At 36.4% G+C, this 19,418-nt stretch overlaps 1 protein-coding gene across 1 annotated transcript in view; it reads right to left on the reverse strand.

The window, feature by feature from the left end:
- The window catches only part of LOC106883931 (uncharacterized), a 45,548-nt gene extending 29,879 nt beyond the window's left edge, over positions 1-15,669 (reverse strand). The window contains exon 1 of the mRNA XM_052973703.2: positions 15,425-15,669. The gene's annotated coding sequence lies outside the window, so the exon portion shown is untranslated. The remainder of the gene's footprint in view (positions 1-15,424) is intronic.
- Between the last annotated feature and the right edge of the window lie 3,749 nt (positions 15,670-19,418).

Genomic DNA, 19,418 nt, shown 5'->3' on the forward strand with positions numbered 1-19,418 from the left:
GGAAACATCTTTGATCATGGGAAAATATTAAACTTACTGAGAAACAGATGAAGGTTGGCTTCAAGAAGGACATCTTGCTATAGAATATGTACCTCAACAAATTTTGTCTGACGCCATGCAACTATGAAAAAGTAGGCATTGAACAATGATGGCAAAATACATCACCATCATCATTTAACATCTGTTGTTCATACTGACATGGGTTGGAAGGTCTGATTTGGCATGGTTTCTATGGTTAGATGCTCTTCCTAACGCCAACCACTAACAGAGTGTAATGGGTGTCTTTGCATGCCACTGGATGCCATTTGCATAACACCAGTGTCTGCCACAACTGCGATTTTGCTTGGTTTGATGAGTCTTCTTCTCAAGCACGACATAATACCAAAGGTCTCGGTCATTGCCTCTGTGAAGCCCAGTACTCGAAAGGAGCTAAGGAATTGGGGACCCTGTCAAAAGCTTTCTCCAAGTCAGCAAAAGCCAAGTACAGAGGTTTATCCTTGGCTAGGTATTTCTCCTGCAGCTGCCTTACTAGAAATATAGCATCAGTGGTACTCCTCCCTGGTACAAAGCCAAACTGCATCATATCTAGACTAACTCTCTCCCTAATTAGTTGGGCTATGACCCTCTCCATAACTTTAATCACCTGATCCAACAATTTGATACCTCTGTAATTATTTCTGTCTAAGGCATCACCTTTACCTTTGTAGCAGTTGACTATAGTACTGCTACACTAGTAACTGGGTATGACTCCTTCATAAACCACCTGATTTACAATATGGGTTTAAAATATGTGATGAATGAGAGTAGAAAAGCAGTATGGAGGAGAAGGTTAGTAATAAAGTGTTAGACACACCAAGAAAATTTATACAAACCAACAGTTGGCAAAGGCAGTCTCTGCACTTATTAACAATGTAAATATTCAAGGATATGGATATTTTAATGTTGACAGATTTTCATAGGATCATAGGCAAGCCAAGAAATTACATATTGTTGTAACTCAAAAGAATTCAGCCCAGTCAATGCTGGACGGATGGACAAACGGACATACATACATATTCTTTTAGTCTTTTACTTGTTTCAGTCATTTGACTGCAGCCATGCTGGAGCACCACCCTTAATTGAATGAATCAACCCCAGGACTTATTCTTTACAAACCTAATACTTATTCTATCAGACTCTTCTGCTGAACTGCTAAGTTATTGGGATGTAAACACACCAACATCGGTGGTCAAGCATTGGTGGTGGGAGTCAAACACATACACAAATACATACATACTTATATATATATATATATGGCAGGAATGGCAACAAAAGAAAGAAAGAGACCTCAATATTATGCAAATAGAGGAATGTATCTGTAAAAATATGACACTTATTCAGTAGCCATGAATAAGTGTCACATATTTTTACAAATATATATATATATATATATATATATATATATATATATATATATATATATATATATATATATGTATATACACAATGGACTTCTTTCAGTTTCGATCTACCAAATCCAAGGCTTTAGTAGAAGATATTGAACCTGGAACCATGAGGTTGGGAAGCAAGCTTCCTAACACACAGCCATATATATATATCATCATCATTGTTTAACGTCCGCTTTCCATGCAGGCATGGGTTGGACGATTTGACTGAGGACTGGCAAGCCAGGAGACTGCACCAGGCTCCAATCTGATCTAACAGAGTTTCTACAGCTGGATGCCCTTCCTAACGCCAGCCACTCTGAGAGTGTAGTGGGTACTTTTACGTGCCACCGGCACAAAGGCCAGTCAGGCAGTATGGGCAACGGCTACGTTCAAAATGGTATTATTTATGTGCCACCTGCACAGGAGCCAGTCCAGCAGCACTGGCAATGACCTCACTTGAATGTCTTTTCATGTGCCATCGGCACAAGTGCCGGGAGGGCGCCGCTGGTAATGATCACGCTCAAATGGTGCTATTTACGTGCCACTGGCACGGAAGACAGACAGCTGCTCTGGCAACGATCACACTCGGACGGTGCACTTAGTGCTCCACTGGTACAGGTGCCATCATGATTTCATTTTCACTTGCCCCAACAGGTCTTCGCAAGCCGAGATTTAGTGTCCAATGAAGGAGACGTTGGCTTGGGTGCCAGTCATCGAATTTAGTTCAACTGGCATATATATATATATGAGTGCAGGTAACAACAGGGTAAACAAAAGTTTATCAGGAACCAATACAAATAATTAGAAAATGGAGTAAAACATAGATTAACCAGCGCATTGATAGGAATACATTTTAAAGCATATTCATTGATACAATGCAAGACAATACAAATCTAACAGCTGTTTCTGATCAAAATACCAAAATGCAGTCTATACATTTTGTGAGAATAAAATTCTTATTCTTCATAGGGCATTTGAATTAAGGCAACAGATCTTCATCAGAGTGAAAAACAAGAGCATACAATATAAACAAAAGGAAGAAGGAAAAGGAAAGAAAAAATGGCATATTTAAATATCTCTCTCTCTCTCTCTCTCTCTCTCTCTATATATATATATATATATATATATATATATATATATATATATATATATGTATGTATATCATCATCATCATTTAATGTCCGCTTTCCATGCTAGCATCGGTTGGACGATTTGACTGAGGACTGGTGAACCAGATGGCTACACCAGGCTCCAATCTGATCTGGCAAGGTTTCTACAGCTGGATGCTCTTTCTAACGCCAACCACTCTGAGAGTGTAGTGGGTGATTTTTACGTGCCACCGGTACAAGGGCCAGTCCGGCGGTACTGGCAACAGCCATGCTCAAATGGTGTTTTTTTACATGCCACCTGCACAGGAGTCAGTCCAATGTTTTGTTCACATGCCCCCGACACAAGTGCCAGTAAGGCAAAGCTGGAAACGATCATGCTCAAATGGTTTTTTTTACATGCCACCGGCACGGAAGTGAGACCGCTGCTCTGGCAGTGATCCCACTTGGATGGTGCTGTTAGCGCTCCACTGGCACGGGTGCCAGTCATGGAATTTGGTTCAGTTTCGATCTCACTTGCCCCAACAGGTCTTTGCAAGCTGAGTTTAGTGTCTAATGAAGGAAGGTTGGCATGGGTGCCAGTCAACGAATTTGGTTCAATTTTTGATTTCGATTTCACTTGCCTCAACAGGTCTTCGCAAGCAGGGTTTTTTGTCCAAAGAAGGAAAGGTACGCATAAGTGGGCTGGTTACACATATTTTCTTTGCCAATATGCTGAAGAATAGATGCTAAATCGTCTAACGACAAAATATTTTCACTTATATTATTACTACACCACTTGTTGAAACGAGCTAACAGAAATTCAAAGCATGCAAACAGAAATTCATAAAAATCTATTTTTCATATGCTGGTCACTGATAAAATTTTTTAATAAAATTTTATCCTTATATTAGTAGTATATATATATATATATAAAGTGTAGTATATTGCCACTTAAGTGTGGCTGACCCCTAGGGGTGGATGTTACTGTTGCTTTTAGCCCCAGGAGGACATCTCCTCCAGCTGGCTTATCGACACACTACTGTGTCCTGTTTGCCAAAGGAAGTTATCTCTCCCATCATGATCTGTAGCATGAACGGACCCGGGTTTCAGGGTTATTTCCCTTCGTCGGCGTTCGGTAGCCACTGATCCTTGATGAGAGAGATAAAATCTTGGCAATCTTATATCTACTTTTCCAGTGAAATTCTTCACTGATATCGAAAAGGTGAAAACAAGCAATGTTAATTCTCTAAATGAAGTATTAACAGTAACTGCACGATAAAGTGTAGTATATTGCCACTTAAGTGTGGCTGACCCCTAGGGGTGGATGTTACTGTTGCTTTTAGCCCCAGGAGGACATCTCCCTTGGCAAACAGGACACAGTAGTGTGTCGATAAGCCAGCTGGAGGAGATGTCCTCCTGGGGCTAAAAGCAACAGTAACATCCACCCCTAGGGGTCAGCCACACTTAAGTGGCAATATACTACACTTTATCGTGCAGTTACTGTTAATACTTCATTTAGAGAATTAACATTGCTTATATATATATATATATATATATATATATATATAAACTCCTGCATGCTTTATAGTCTTGCAAGCTGCATGGCAACCTCAATAGTGATAGTGGTATGAAAAAAGTGACTCAGTACTTACTGTAAAGTGTTTGGAAGGATATCCTACTATAGAAATTATGCCAAAGCAGATACTAGAGCACAATGTAGTCCAAAGTAGACATTAAAGCACCCCCAGCCCATGTCAACATATGGACGTTTAATGATGAAGATAATGATTGTGTATTTACGCATTTATGTGTAATTGTATGAAATGTTAGCACAAGGACAGCAATTTTAGGGAGTGGAGGTGAGTTGATTACATTGACCATAATACTTGACTGGTGACTTATTTTATCGACCTTGAAGGGATATGGACGGAAGGCAAAGATGACATCAGGAGGATTTGAACTTACAATATAAAGTGGTGGGAGAAATGTTGCTAATCACTTTATCCGATATGCTGATGATTCTCTCAGCCTGCAGCCTTATATGTAATATAGATATAGTATATAAGATGATGATGACGATGATGATGATGACGGTGACAGTGATAATGACATTGACGATGATGACGATGACAATGATGACACGTGAGTTACTTGGTGACTTCACTTGTGTTGATTCCAAGAGGAAAAGAATCCTGTACAGAGTGTAAGGACTGGCAGTAGGAAGAGCAACCAGCCATAGAAATTATGCCAAAGAAGACACAAAAGAAACTGTAGCTCTCTGGCCCATTGCATCTCATTGAATTGTCCAGATCCTGGCAGTATGGAAGATGGAGATTAAACAATGATGATGATGATGATGATGATGATGATGAAAAATGTATATTTTCGTAGTCTTGCACTTGTTTCAGTCATTTGATGAGGCCATGCTGGGGCACTAACATAAATGGTTTTAGCTGAACAAATCGACCCCAGGACTTATTCTTTGTAAGTTTAGTACTTATTCTATTGGTCCCTTTTGCCGAGCTGCTAAATTATGGTGACGAAAATACACCCAACATCAGTTGTCAAGTAATGGTGGGGGACAAACACAGACACAAAGACACACACACACACACACACACATATATATATATTTAGTATATATTTATGTGTGTGTCCTTGTATCTGTGTTAGTATATGCATACGACAGGCTTCTTTTAGTTTCTCTTTACTAAATTCACTCACAAGGCTTTGGTCAGCCTGAGGCTGAATAGGCATGTTTCTTTGGTTAAGAAGTGCATTCCACAACTCTGTGACTTTGGATTCAGTCTCACTGAGTGGCGCTATAAGTAAGTGCTTTTATTGTAACCTTGACCTGACCAAAACCTTACGAGTGAATTTGGTTGGTGGAAACTGGAAAACGATTTTTGTATGTATTTTCATATATGTATTCTTTTATTCTTTTACTTGTTTTAGTCATTTTGACTGTGGCCATGCTGAAGCAACACCTTTAATCAAACAAATCGACCCCAGGACTTATTCTTTGTAAGCCTAGTACTTATTCTATCGGGCTCTTTTGCTGATCTTCTAAGTTATGGGGATGTAAACACATCAACATTGGTTGCCAAGTGATGGTCGGGGGACAAACACAGACACACAAATATATATATATGTACACAACAGACTTCTTTCAGTTTCTGCCTAACAAATTCACTAACAAGGCTATGCTCAGCCCAAGGCTATCGTAGAATACACTAGCTCAAGGTGCCACACAGTGGAACTGAACCTGGAACCACGTGGTTGGGAAGCAAGCTTCTTACCACACAGCTATGCCTGCACCTATATGTATATACATATATGTGTGTGAGTATATATACACACATATATATGTGTGTGTGTGTGCATGTGAGTATATATATATATTTAACTCTTCAACATTCAGAATAATCTGTCAAATGTAATACTTATGTATTTATATTATTTTGAATTAATCATGCCTTATCTCAATGCTTTGAGATTTTAATGATATGACTGTTTGTTTATAGAATGACATTGTAGGATAGGTTTAAAATGCCAGAGCTGGCTGGTTTGAATGTAAACCAGGTAGAATATTTGGGTATGATGTTGCTGATTTAATTGCTAAAGGGACATATATTTATGTGACAGGCTTCTTTTAGTTTTTGTCTACCAAATTCATTTGCAATGCTTTTGGACACACTGTGTGTGTGTGTGTGTGTGTGTGTGTGTGTGTGTGTGTGTGAGAGAGAGAGAGAGAGAGAGGGTGGGGAGAGGCTGGATAGTTGGCCTTGAGAAAGCAGTTCAGCCCTTAAATAAGAATACTGTAAGCAAGACTAGACATAAATTGTTAGTCAGCTCATGAGAGTGTTTAGCTGAGCTCCTACCCTTGGTTTTCCTCTCTTCATTATTGTCCTTCCTGCTGGCAATAAATAAGTTATCTTTTGTCTTTTGCTTGTTTCAGTCAGTTGACTGTAACCATGTATGAATTAAGACCTGTACTTATCATTTTTTAAAATTCTATCAATCTCTTTTGCCAAACCACTAAGTTACAGGAACTTAAACACATGCTCACCAGTTGTCAATCGGTGGAGGGGAGAGGACAAAGACATACATGCACACACACACACAGAATTATGATGGGCTTCTTCCAGGTTCTGTTTATGAAATTCACTCACAAGGTTTAAGTTCACCTGAGGCTATAGTAGAAGACACCTGCCCAAGATGCCACACAGTGGGACTGAACCCAGAAGCATGTGGTTGGGAAGCAAACTTCTTACCACAAAGCCACGCTTGTATGTACAAAAAAGAACATGTGCATTGGCCGAGAACTATTTACTTTTTTGAGACTTCATATGCAGGTGGCTTCAGTCTTGTAAGAGAGTTTATCAAGGAACTTTCATTAATTTGTTTGCTCACTTTACATGTTCTTGCTCGCATGTGTTGAATGAACAATTTTATCCGAGACATTATTTTCACAACTGTGTGCTCTTTTTGACAGTAACACCCGTTTTTCAAATAAGGGATCTCTTATTCCACATGGCTTTAATGGCATGAAATGATTAAAAAGTTTTTGTTATGACAAAGTGACTGAGCAGAAGAAACTGACAGCACCACCCATATTGTACAAGCGATTATAGATATAAAGAAAAATTCACATATACTCAGACACTCACTCACATGCATACAACATTCCCCTTTCAGTTTCTGTCTACTAAATCTTTTCACAAGGCATTGGGTGACCCAGGGTTATTGTAGAGGAGACAACTTACCCAAGTTGCTCACAGTGGAACTGAACTCAAAACCATGTGGTTGGAAAGAAAACTTCTCAACCAAATAACCATGCTTGCATCTGAGCTATAGAAATATTTGTAACCCTTTAGCATTTATTCTGGCCATATTTGACCCAAATATTCTACCTGTTTTATGTTAAAACTGACTAGATCCAACCTCTCACACCTACACTACAATGTTATTCTAAAAATATACAAAGACACCATTGAAATCTTGAAGCTACAAGATAATGCATGACTACTTCAAGACAATGTGAATAAATAGGCATTATATTTCAGAAAGAAACCTGAATGTTAAAGGGTTAACTTCTAAATTTGAAAGAATAGTCTAGAGTCCAAAAGCCCAAAGTAATACCAAGAGGGAGTTTAAGATTATTTCACTCAATGCATAGTACAGAGGAAAGGAGTAGATACTGAGTGTGAGCAGATGACACAGAATGAACAATGTGGACATTCTGATAGTGTGATGGAGGATCAAGATTTCACATATGTCTGATATTTAGGAGTAACTAAGGGTAGTAGGTTATATGAAAAGAAATATTTCAACAGCTTGGATAAATTAACTACAAACCACAAGCAATTTAAATTACTTAGGTCCCTTAATAAGCACTTGGGGTGGGGAGATATAGTTTGGAATGGAAATATAAAGAAAGAAAAAGATAGCAAAAATTCATGGGTCAATGAAATAATGAGAGAATGGTATCTTGTTCTGACAACAGTTGTTGTTTAATCCCAGGTCAATCCTAATTGAGCAGACTTTTGATCAAAAGCATTTCAACCAAGATCAAAGGTCATTCCATCTTTTTTCTCTACATTTGGGGAACTTAGGACTATGTTATCAATGTATTCTTTCTTAAGCTGGGAGGATGGGGTGTGAGGGAGATTTGGTGAAGTAATGTTTTGCATTGATGCATCTGTGATAGATAAAATAAAATAAAACAAAGTAATTATTTCTACTATAGACACAATGCCAGAAACTTTAGTCGATTACATAATTTCCAATGCCCAACTGACACTTTATTGACCATGAAAGAATGAAAGGCAAAGTCAACCATGGTGGAATTTGAACACGCAGTGTAAAACTGGAAGAACTGCCATTGAACATTTTGTATGACATGTAAACAATCCAACAAGCTCATTGCTTTAAGATATAACAAAATGGTACAACACCAAAGATATGCTGAAATATTACACTGAAAACCTTATCAATCCATATTCGTAGATAATTAATGGCAATTATGATGATGATGGAAATATGTGAGCATGTGTGTACGCAAATGTGTGTGTGTGTATGTGTACATGTTATGCAGCTTGTGTATAGCTGTATATACTGAAATATTTTTAAATGTTTATCATTTAAATAAATTCTTCTGATGTTTGTTTTATATGAAAACAAACATCACATATGAAAATAAATAATCGCTAATTTTTTTTGATAATTCTATATAACAAGTTGTAAAATAGGAAGAAATGCTTAAAACTTAATGGAATACAAGATAAAACATAACTAACTATCAAAGGTTTCCAGTTGTGAAACCCTCAAGAATTGTCATACAAAATACCACTATTTGCTGTTGCTGGACTGAAATAGAACTAGTTATTTGAATCACAAGAAACAACAGCAACAACATGAACAACAAACAATGGTTTCTCTAGTTGCTAAGAAAAACTACTAAACATGAGCTTCCAGATATAAACATTGCATTCTTCGGCAAATGGAGTTAAGTCATGTTTTCAAATGGACCATAAATAAACTTTAATTATCACAATTTAATTACAAAGAAAGAGAGAGAGAAAAAAAAAAGCAGGGCTGGGAATGATGAAGCGGCAGAAGACGGAGGAGGAACGATGGGTTGTACACACCAGAACAAATGGTGAGCTCAGCTGTACCCATAGTCATGACTGCAATGGCGTTGTTGTTGGGAATGACCAATAACACTTGCTGCTGCAACAGCCACTCCACCTCACTGGGCTCATTTCTCAGATAAACCACCATTATCCTAATTTTGCAATGCTACAAAGATTAGAAGCTTCTCTGTAGTCACTTACCCTGTTAGAAATAGGAGGCAAATTTCCTCAAATCATATGCTGTTGCTGTCATTATAAAGAAAAGGACGTGCTAGACTAGTGGTTGTCAACCATTTTTTGCCTATGGACCCCCTCGATTCCTATTTTACTCTACTGGACCCCCATAGCCATTCAATGTGCATAAAAAAAACATTCTACTGTTAAATATTATTAAGTACATGATGATGATGATGATGATGATGCATAAAAAAAATCATTAAATATTTTGTGTACTGTAGAAATATAAGCAATTTGTAGCACATAAATTTTAACAATAAAATTTTATATGGACCACCAACGGATATGTGTACCCTGGTTGAGAACCATTGCATTAGACAATATTGTCTTAAATATTCTAAGACATTCATGATATAAGAAGTCGTATAATGATAACTGGGGGTCAGTTCACATAGAGGGTTTCAATAATTTAGGAGAAATTAAGGGTCACCATGAAATACTAAGTTTTTAAAAGTTGTTTGCATCAACATAATTCACTATATGGAATGTTTCAATGTTTCAAATGTTTGGATTTTTCAGTAAGATACTTCCATTCACAGCTGTCGTATTCAGCATAATTATCTGCTGTCAGTTGCCGTGATGATGACCATTAATGACTTTAGCATGACTTGATAAGCTTTCTCCATACTGGTTGGTTTTTCACTTGAGTTTACCATTTATTTATGATCAATTCCTTTCCACTTTATATTCCTTTATCCAATATCTTTGAATCTCAGTCTAGGGCTTCCTTGGTTTTTTTTCCCCCTTTGCATAATTGGGAGTAAAGGATTAGTCTGGGGAATTTGCTGTTGTCCATGCTGTGTACATAGCCCAACCAACATAAATTCTACTGGAGCCTGGTGTTGCCATCCGGTTTCACCAGTCCTCAGTCAAATCGTCCAACCCATGCTAGCATGGAAAGCGGACGCTAAACGATGATGATGATGATGATGATGATTATAACCAATTCCTTTTTGCAGTATCTTTGAATTTCAGTTTAGGGTCTTCCATGGTTTCTTTTTGCTTTGCATAGTTGGGAGTAAAGGATTTGTCTGAGAAATTTGCTGTTGTCCATCCTGTGTACATAACTCAACCAATGTAAATTCTACACACACACAAACATATACATTTATATACATATATTATTATATTAATATCTGTTGTCATTCATGGTTTTGACATGATTTGATACACTTTCTCTATACTGGTTGGTTCTTTTGCTTGATTTTTGCTATTTATTATAACCAATTCCTTTTTGCAGTATCTTTGAATTTCAGTTTAGGGTCTTCCATGGTTTCTTTTTGCTTTGCATAGTTGGGAGTAAAGGATTTGTCTGAGAAATTTGCTGTTGTCCATCCTGTGTACATAACTCAACCAATGTAAATTCTACATACACACACACACACACAAACATATACATTTATATGCATATATTATTATATTAATATCTGCAGTCAGTCGTCGCACCTATGACCGTTCATGGACTTACTTAGCATGATTTGATGTGCTTTCTCAATACTGGTTGATTCTTTGCTTGAGTTTGCCATTTATAATGATCAATTTCTTTCCACTTCATATTCCTTTTTTGTAGTGAGGTTGTATCTCAATCTAGGTCTTCCCTGGTTTCTTTTCCCTTTGCATAATTGGGAGTAAAGGAGTTATCTGGGGATCCTGTGTACATGACCCAACCAATGTAAATTTCTAGCAATGAGGATTTCCATCATAAAAGGCAGACCAGCAAGCTGTAGGAGCTTTTTTCCCTTGATCTTATCAAAAAGAGTGATATTCATAATTTGTCACATCTGTTTCATCAAATATGAGTATAACTTATCTACTTAGGCTTTACAGACTGTCCAAGTTTCAGCTCCATACAACAGAAGAGAGTACTATAGCCTGGTATACTTTACACTTGACATACATAGAAACATGCCTATTTTTCCACAGCCTCTCCTGCAGCCTACCAAATAAAGTACTAGCTTTCAATATAATTAATCACACACCAACTTAAATAAAGATGACGGTGATGCCTAAATGGAGTGGGTGTGTACTTTCATTTAAAAGTACATTATACTGATGAAAATTAAGAGTTTATTAATATGAAAAATATACTATCCATGTGTTCTAAAAAAATATTTTTGGAAACTTTTAATTTAAACATAAATATTAATAAGACGTTTGCTTCCCAACCACACAGTTTCACGGGTTCGGTCACACTGCAAGGGCAAGTGTCTTCTACTATAGCCTTGGGCCAACCAAAGCTTTATGATGAAAGAAGCCCATCATATGCATGTATGTGTGACAACAGATACTGTCTTTTATAATACTAAATAATAGCTTTTTGACATGTGAGGACATTTTTATAAACAAACATTGATGTGTCAAGTGCATGACATACTTTTAAAAATTAAAGAAATCTTGAATGCAGCTGTGAAAATAACTTTTAGAAAATCAGGTAAAAATACTCCCATAGATGGAAAAAAAATAGCCAGTAGCTGCTACAGACAAACGAACTCAGGACCTTTCAACTGTAGCTGAGTACTCTATATCATTGAGCTAAATGACCCCTGACAATAGAGACTGCCTTTTAAAACACTAAATAGTAGCTTTACGTGTGTGTGTGTGTGTGTGTGTGTGTGTGTGTGTGTGTCTGTCTGACTGTCTGCCTCACCACTTAACAATAGGTGTTGGTTTGTTTACATCCCCATAACTTGGCCGTTCAGCAAAACAGACTGATAGAATAAGTACCAAACTTTAAGTACTGGGGTCAATTTTTCTGACTAAACCCTCAAAGGCAGTACTCTAGCATGGCCACAGTCCCATAACTGAAACAAGTAAAAGATAAAAGATAAAGGACTTAAAACTGAGAGATTATATGAAGTTGAGCACAAGCTTATATATGATTGAAGAAGTTATGTGTGATAGAACAAGAGGTCATGTACAACAGAATGAAATTATGAATAATAGAATGAGAGTTGGTGTATGATTAAACAAAAGGTTACTTATGACAGAATGAAAGGTTTTTATGAAAGAATATGAGGTTGTGTGCAACAGAATGCAAAATTATGTATTCTAGAATGAGAAAGCTGGTTTGGTATCTTGTATACATGAGTTGTTATCTCCTGAAATTGTCATAGTTATTAAGGCCTGCCTTAATGAAGCAGATGTATGAGCAGTGACCATTTCATCTTTTTTTCAAGATGGTATGATGCAACATGAAGGGGATTAGACTGAGATTTCTAGAAGGTCAGATGACTGTCTAGAGGATTATCCAGTGGGTTTGATTACTCTGAAGTATAAGACATTTGTAATTCTAGAAAAAAACATAATTGTGTATTATTTTTAAAATTACAAATATTGATCGGTTTCAAATTTTAGCATAAGGCCAGCAAGTTCAGGGGAAGGAGATAAGCTGATTACATTAACCCTGGTCAACCGGTACCTATTTTATTGACTTCCAAAAGGGATCAAAGACAAAGTCAATCTTGGCAGAACTTGAACTCAGAGTCTCAAGACAGACAAAATGCTGCTAAGCATTTTTCCCAGCATGCTAATGATTCTGACAGCTCACTGTCTTTTTTTCCCAACACCCAAACCTCGAATACATTTATTTGTTGATATTTGTAACTTTTCTCACTCTCTCTTCTAAAACACAAATAGCCATGGTTATTTGTATTTTAGAAGAGAGAGAGTGAGAGTAACCAGGATGGAGCTGGAGAGAGAGACATAAAAACAATGGTGCCAGCACCATGCAAAAGGCACCGGTGCTCGCACCACATAAAAAAGCACCAAGTACACTCAGTAAAGTGGTTCACATTAAGGTGAGCATCCAGCTGTAGAAAACATGCCAGAACAGATGACTGGGGCTTGGTGTAGCCCTTTGACTTGCCAGCTCCTGTTAAACTGTCCAACTCATGCCAGCATTGAAAATGGACATTAAACAATGATGGTGGTGATGTATTAGGGTGAACACTAAAGATAAAAGTTAAGTAGAAGTGAATGGGGAGAGAAGAACAGAAAGTGAGGGGTGGATAGAGATTACAGAAATATATAGGCAGAGTGAGAGATGATTTGGGATGTATGCATGTATGTATGTATTTATGTATGTATGTATGTATGTATGCATGCATGTGTTTATGTATGTGTGTCTGCATATATGTATGCATGTATGTGTTTATGTATTTATGCATGCGTGCATGTATGTATGCATGTATGTGTGTGTATATTTATGTATGTGTACATGTATGTATGTATGTGTTTAAATATATTATGTTTATGTATGTATGTATGTATTCATGCATGTATGCATACACGTGTTAATGTATGCCTGTATGTGTTTATGTGGGCATGTGTTTGTATATGTATGTATATATATGTGTACGTATGTGTGTATGTGTGTGTGTGGGGGGGGGGGGTGCATGTGTGTGTTTCTGTCTCCTTACCTTGGCTTTGCATGATGGCTATCACCATCATGTGAGCAGTGTCTTTTATTTCTAATCTTTAGTGGAAAAAATGCCTATTAATGGGGGAAATATTACTTTGTTAGGAAACAGGTGATGGTTGGTGACAGGGAAGGTATCCAGCCATAGAAAAATCCACCTCAACAAATTTTATCTGACGCATGAGAAAGTGGATATTAAAATGATAATGATAATGATGATGATGATGATATCCATCCTACCCTGATCAAAATGCATTTGAAATTATTTGTAGTTGATTTTCTTTTGGAAAAATAAAAAAAGTTGGGGAGAACAATTCAAGGACCAACAACTCACATATTAATAAATTCAGCTGCAAGAAATTGACTAATTAATATCACAATTTTAATAAAATGTTAAAAATAAGTAGCTAAATACTTGCTATTCACAAAATACATATTCAAAAAATATGAAAACTGAGAAACCATTAGAATATTTTCTACAATGAGATGTTAAGAGTTAAGCCACATATATGGAATGATAGATTCTTAAATATGAACAAAGGACATGCGGGTATATAAAGCCTAGCTACTTGCAATGTCATGATTTACCTACCCAGCTCTCACTGGTTGATGTTAGGAAGGACATACAGGTATATTAACCCAACTACTGCAGGTGGTGTCATGATAAACCTAGCCAGCCATCACTGGTTGTTGTTAGGAAGGACATACACTTATATATACTGTATGTCCTGAAGTAGGAAATATAAAGCGATGTGAATAACATATTTTAGTGTTGTACGAGTTAAGAATCCAGTTTAGAAAAAAACAGAGTAGCAATAGTAATGATAATGATGGTGATGACGACGACGACGATAATAATGATGGCTTATGATGTGTAATCAATTTTCGCATATTTATTGAACTGAACATCGAAACTGAAAAACAGCATACCTACATAAATATGTATGCCCCAATAAACCCAAACGTGTGTGCGTGTGTGTGTGTAAAAATACACGATGTGTATTTATATGTGAGTGTGTGTTTGTATAAATGTATAACATTAGTCGTTATTTTTCAGCCTTGTTATATACAAGAGAAGCAAATAACGCATGAATACTCATATAGTTGAACATATGTGTTTTGTGAGTGTTGTGCATGTGTTTGAGCTTTTATATTTATTAATCTATCTATTAAAAATGATGTCAGTTATTTTTTGCGATACTATTACATCGAATAATTATTCACATAAGCATACAATCTTTGTTTTCCCTCGTTTCATCCTATCATTGCTGTCTTTCTTTACTTGACTTTTACTACATTCTATCCCTTCTTTTAACCTTCTCCGACAAGTTGCAGAGTACCTGGGCGTTATATACAATAAGCTCTTACCCATAACGCGCTAATTGTATACACAAACACTATTATTACTCGAGAAAGCAAACATTGTTATTTATCATAATATACAGACTAACATACACCTTCATTCACTTTTTCTGAAATACATAAGACACACTTTCTTTTCTCACACGCATGTAGGCACGCACTACAAAATAATTGATTCATAGTTTGTTAGAAAGATAAAATTAGAGTGACTCCCCTTCTTTTCCCACCTGGTCAATAGATAACTCTTGCAATTCCTACCGAAATAAGCTGTCAATCCGTTCCTTCCACTTGCCGTAATCTGACGTCTCTGGCTTTAATGTCCAGTGCTAATGGAAGTCTTTAACTGTGCTAATTGCAGTTAAACATCGTGTGAAAGAGTCAGCCATTACTAACGTAGTCACACAAAAGCGCTCTCTGTTTCTTTATCAATGTAAACTATCTGTCGCTTTTATATACCTTGCCTCTGTTTCTATCTTTATATCACTTTAATCTGCATGTCTACTAAACACACGCACACATATATATATCGCTTATATTATTTAACCCTAGGTCAGTCATGATCGCGCAAACCTACCATCAGTGACACTCCAACCTTACAATTTGCAATGTGTTGTTTTGGTTTTATTTCTTTACAAAAAAAAAACAAAAGAACATTAGGGTGTGATTTAGTGAAGAATTGTCTGCTATCTTTAACAGTTCTATCGAGTCCTGATGCATGTGGTATGAAAATGATATTAGATATTGAAAGACAAACGAATACATTATATACTCCTATCGGTTTTGTCTTTCAATATCAACACTTCCATTCTACGAAATTGACAAGTCACTCAATTGCTAGCCAACCACCTGTTCAAATTATTATTTGAACGCACAGCATATTTCTAAACAGATATTAACACATTACACCATAAACATCTGTCTATCTCATTCATGGCTATAGTATTTCTTTCAAAATTTAAATTAATGTCTTCTATCACCTTTACATTGAAAAATTTAGATCCGGTTTTACCAACTGTAATTTAAAACACACTTGTCGTTTCCTCCCAGACGAATAATATTGCCTTTCTTCGAATGTTAGCAGTCATTCTTTGTAAATATATTTTTTTCCCTTTTTTACTGTTGCACGCGTGACGGGTGCAAAAGTAGAAATTTACGGGAAACGGGTACAAATTTGAATAGGGACGGGCGGGAGTGGGGGGTGCTTGCAAAAATGTAAAAAAATTGAATAAATCTTTGGGACAAAAATTCTTTCCTACTAGGAAACAACCACCAAATTCCTTGCCCTTATAGTAAAAACGTAGCCAAATCGAAACTTATTTTAGTAATTACATCGTTAGATTTACGAATACATATATATAGTCTATACATATATATATTATACATACACATATATATTAGGCCTATACATGCACACACATACATAGTCGAATGCCGTTAAATCAACGAACAAACAATTCATAAAACGAAAAGATATATATATATATATATATATATATATATATATATATATATATATATATATATATATATATATATATATACTGTAGATAGTCAACCAATCTAGGCACATAGCTATATATACGTTCAGTTATGTAAATCTCTTCGTACTTTGACATTCGACACCTATACTTTAATTAATATTCATTAGCATAATTACCACTAAGATTTAATTATTAGTAAATGTAAACTATACGACTGTTTCAAGGCGAGGAAATAAGCTGTCTGTTTGAACCCCTCGACAGATAAACATTATTGATATAAGAATTTCATAAACTTTTGAGAGAATGTGAAATAATTATTTTATTTTGGGAAATAGGGGACCTCGAAGCAGACATAAAGAGCTATAAAAAAAAAGAGTATGTAAGCATTTTCAACCCAATATTTACATGCTGTTATTTATAACTTTGTGTGCTTCGAGATCAATAATGGATCTCCAAGCTCACATAAAGTCTTAGTGCAGATATAGACATGACTGCTTGCATGTGCCCGCGCACACAGCGGCAATAGTAGTTGCGTGTTGAAACTAACAGTTATATGAAACATGTGAAAAATTTGGTAAATTCAACAGTTCCTGCTGAAAACATCGACACTCACCTCTCCTCAAGACATGAATTAAACGTATTTTTGCCGAATTGTATTTACCTTTATTTTTATCAGACGCAGAGAATTACGAGTTTCTTTAGATTATAAGGTTTTTCTTTATTTTCTAATAAAACAATTGTGTATATGTGTACACACAGTCATTTCACGATGATAATTATATATGCATGTGTATGATATATTACACACACACACACACACACATACATACATATATACATACATACATATATGTATGTATATATAAATTTATATATTATTATTATTGTGAGGTCGACTTTGCCTTTCATCCTTTCAGGACGATAGGATAAGTACCAGTTGAACACTGAAGTCGATGTAATCGACTCAGCCCCTCCCACCAAATTGCTGCTCTTATGGCAAAATTTGAAATCATTATTATTATTATTATTATTATTATTATTATTATTATTATTATAAATGAAATCATTATTTAGGATTTGTATCTGTGAATTTTAGATTTGTATCTATAAACACACACACAAATACGCTTACGTACACAGGGTGTATATATCATCGTTCCTTCGTCTTCTTTTCCATACTTTCATGGAATACGTTGAGGCAAATTTTTTTTATACTGCTGGATGCCTTTCCTTTTGCCAACCCTCACCTGTTTCTAAGCAAGGTAATATTTTCCCAGGATCAGACTTATTTAACAAAGAAAACTGGAGATGAAATAGCACCACTTTTATGAGGGTGATGCTTGTTATGCAATATCATGCCTCGTCAAAACAAGCAGACACCAACACAGACAAACGCACACATATGGATAAATATTGGGTCATCCCATAAATAATGTGGATTTTTCAATTGCATGAACTAAAAGTAGTATGGAATGGGATAAACTACCTGCATCAACTTGCTATAAAAGCAGGTAGTGATTTTACCTTGCCCTTATTCTTAGTGCAAGATTTGAAGAGTGCAGTTCGATTTTGACAACTATTTTTTCAAAGCTGTAATGGAAGTAATAAAGGAGTATATTCAGCATATTTTGCTTTATGAGTTCAATAAAGGCAACAAAGCAATGGAAAGTGCAAGGAATATGGGGGTCGGATAATAAGCATAAGCCAGTGTCAACAGTAGTTCCAGAAATTCTGAGCCAAAAACTACAGCCTAGAAGACGAGCCTCATCCTGGAAGATCTGTAGAGCTTGGGAAGAATGTCCTGCAAAATCCCATCATAACTGTTGAGCAACTAGCAGAGAAGCTTGGATTTGGTCATTCAACCATTCATCGACATCTGTGCAAGAAGAAAAACAACCATCATTGGTTTCAAAACAAAAGGTGTTCTTCCATCAGGATAATGTTCGGCCACATACAGCAAGGATGACGTTCCAAAGGCTGGAGCAGTTTGAATGGGAAACGATACCCCACTCACGATATTCGCCAGATATTGCCCCCATCTGATTATTATTTATTCCACATCATTTGGACAGAAAAAATATGAATTCTGTAGACAAGGTCAGAACAATACTGGAGGAGTACTTTTCATCACAGACAAGGTGAATTTTGGAAGAAGAGCCTTGCAAGTCTAGCAGATAGATGGAAGAGCATTGTAGAAAATGAAGGAGAGTATATTTTAGATTAAAAAAGAACTTTGTTTATCTCACTTTTGAAGAATAAAAAAGTATAAAACGACTGCATTTATGGGATGACCCAATATATAGTATGTGTGTGTATTTAGTTTATCATTCTCTACATTGTTGACTTCTCTCTCGTCTACTTGCTGCGCATCTTCCATCATCTCTTTCCAGTGAATCATATCTTTCTATTACTCACATTCCACTATTATTCAACTCACTTGAACATGTGCTGCTCATAATTACAATGAACGGTACAGGATGTACCCACATTCAGTCACCCCACTCCCTGGCCACTATCCTCAGCTCTATCTCCCTCACTCTTTATACTAGGTCTATGCATAAAAGACTTGCATCAATCTTTCATCACCCTATTACATTCACCCGTCACTAGGCCTATGTAGAAGCATCTGCCTCTACTTAGTACATCTTAACTTCACCATTTCTACACTGCCAGCCATCACTCTCTCTCCCCCAGAGCTACTTTTATTGTCACATCCACCTTGTGGACATCAATCCCCATCAATCTGCTTCTGTCTTTATACCAATAACTCT

Source organism: Octopus bimaculoides, chromosome Z (assembly GCF_046866305.1).
Source record: "Octopus bimaculoides isolate indiv1 chromosome Z, ASM4686630v1, whole genome shotgun sequence".
Lineage (NCBI taxonomy): Eukaryota > Metazoa > Mollusca > Cephalopoda > Octopoda > Octopodidae > Octopus > Octopus bimaculoides.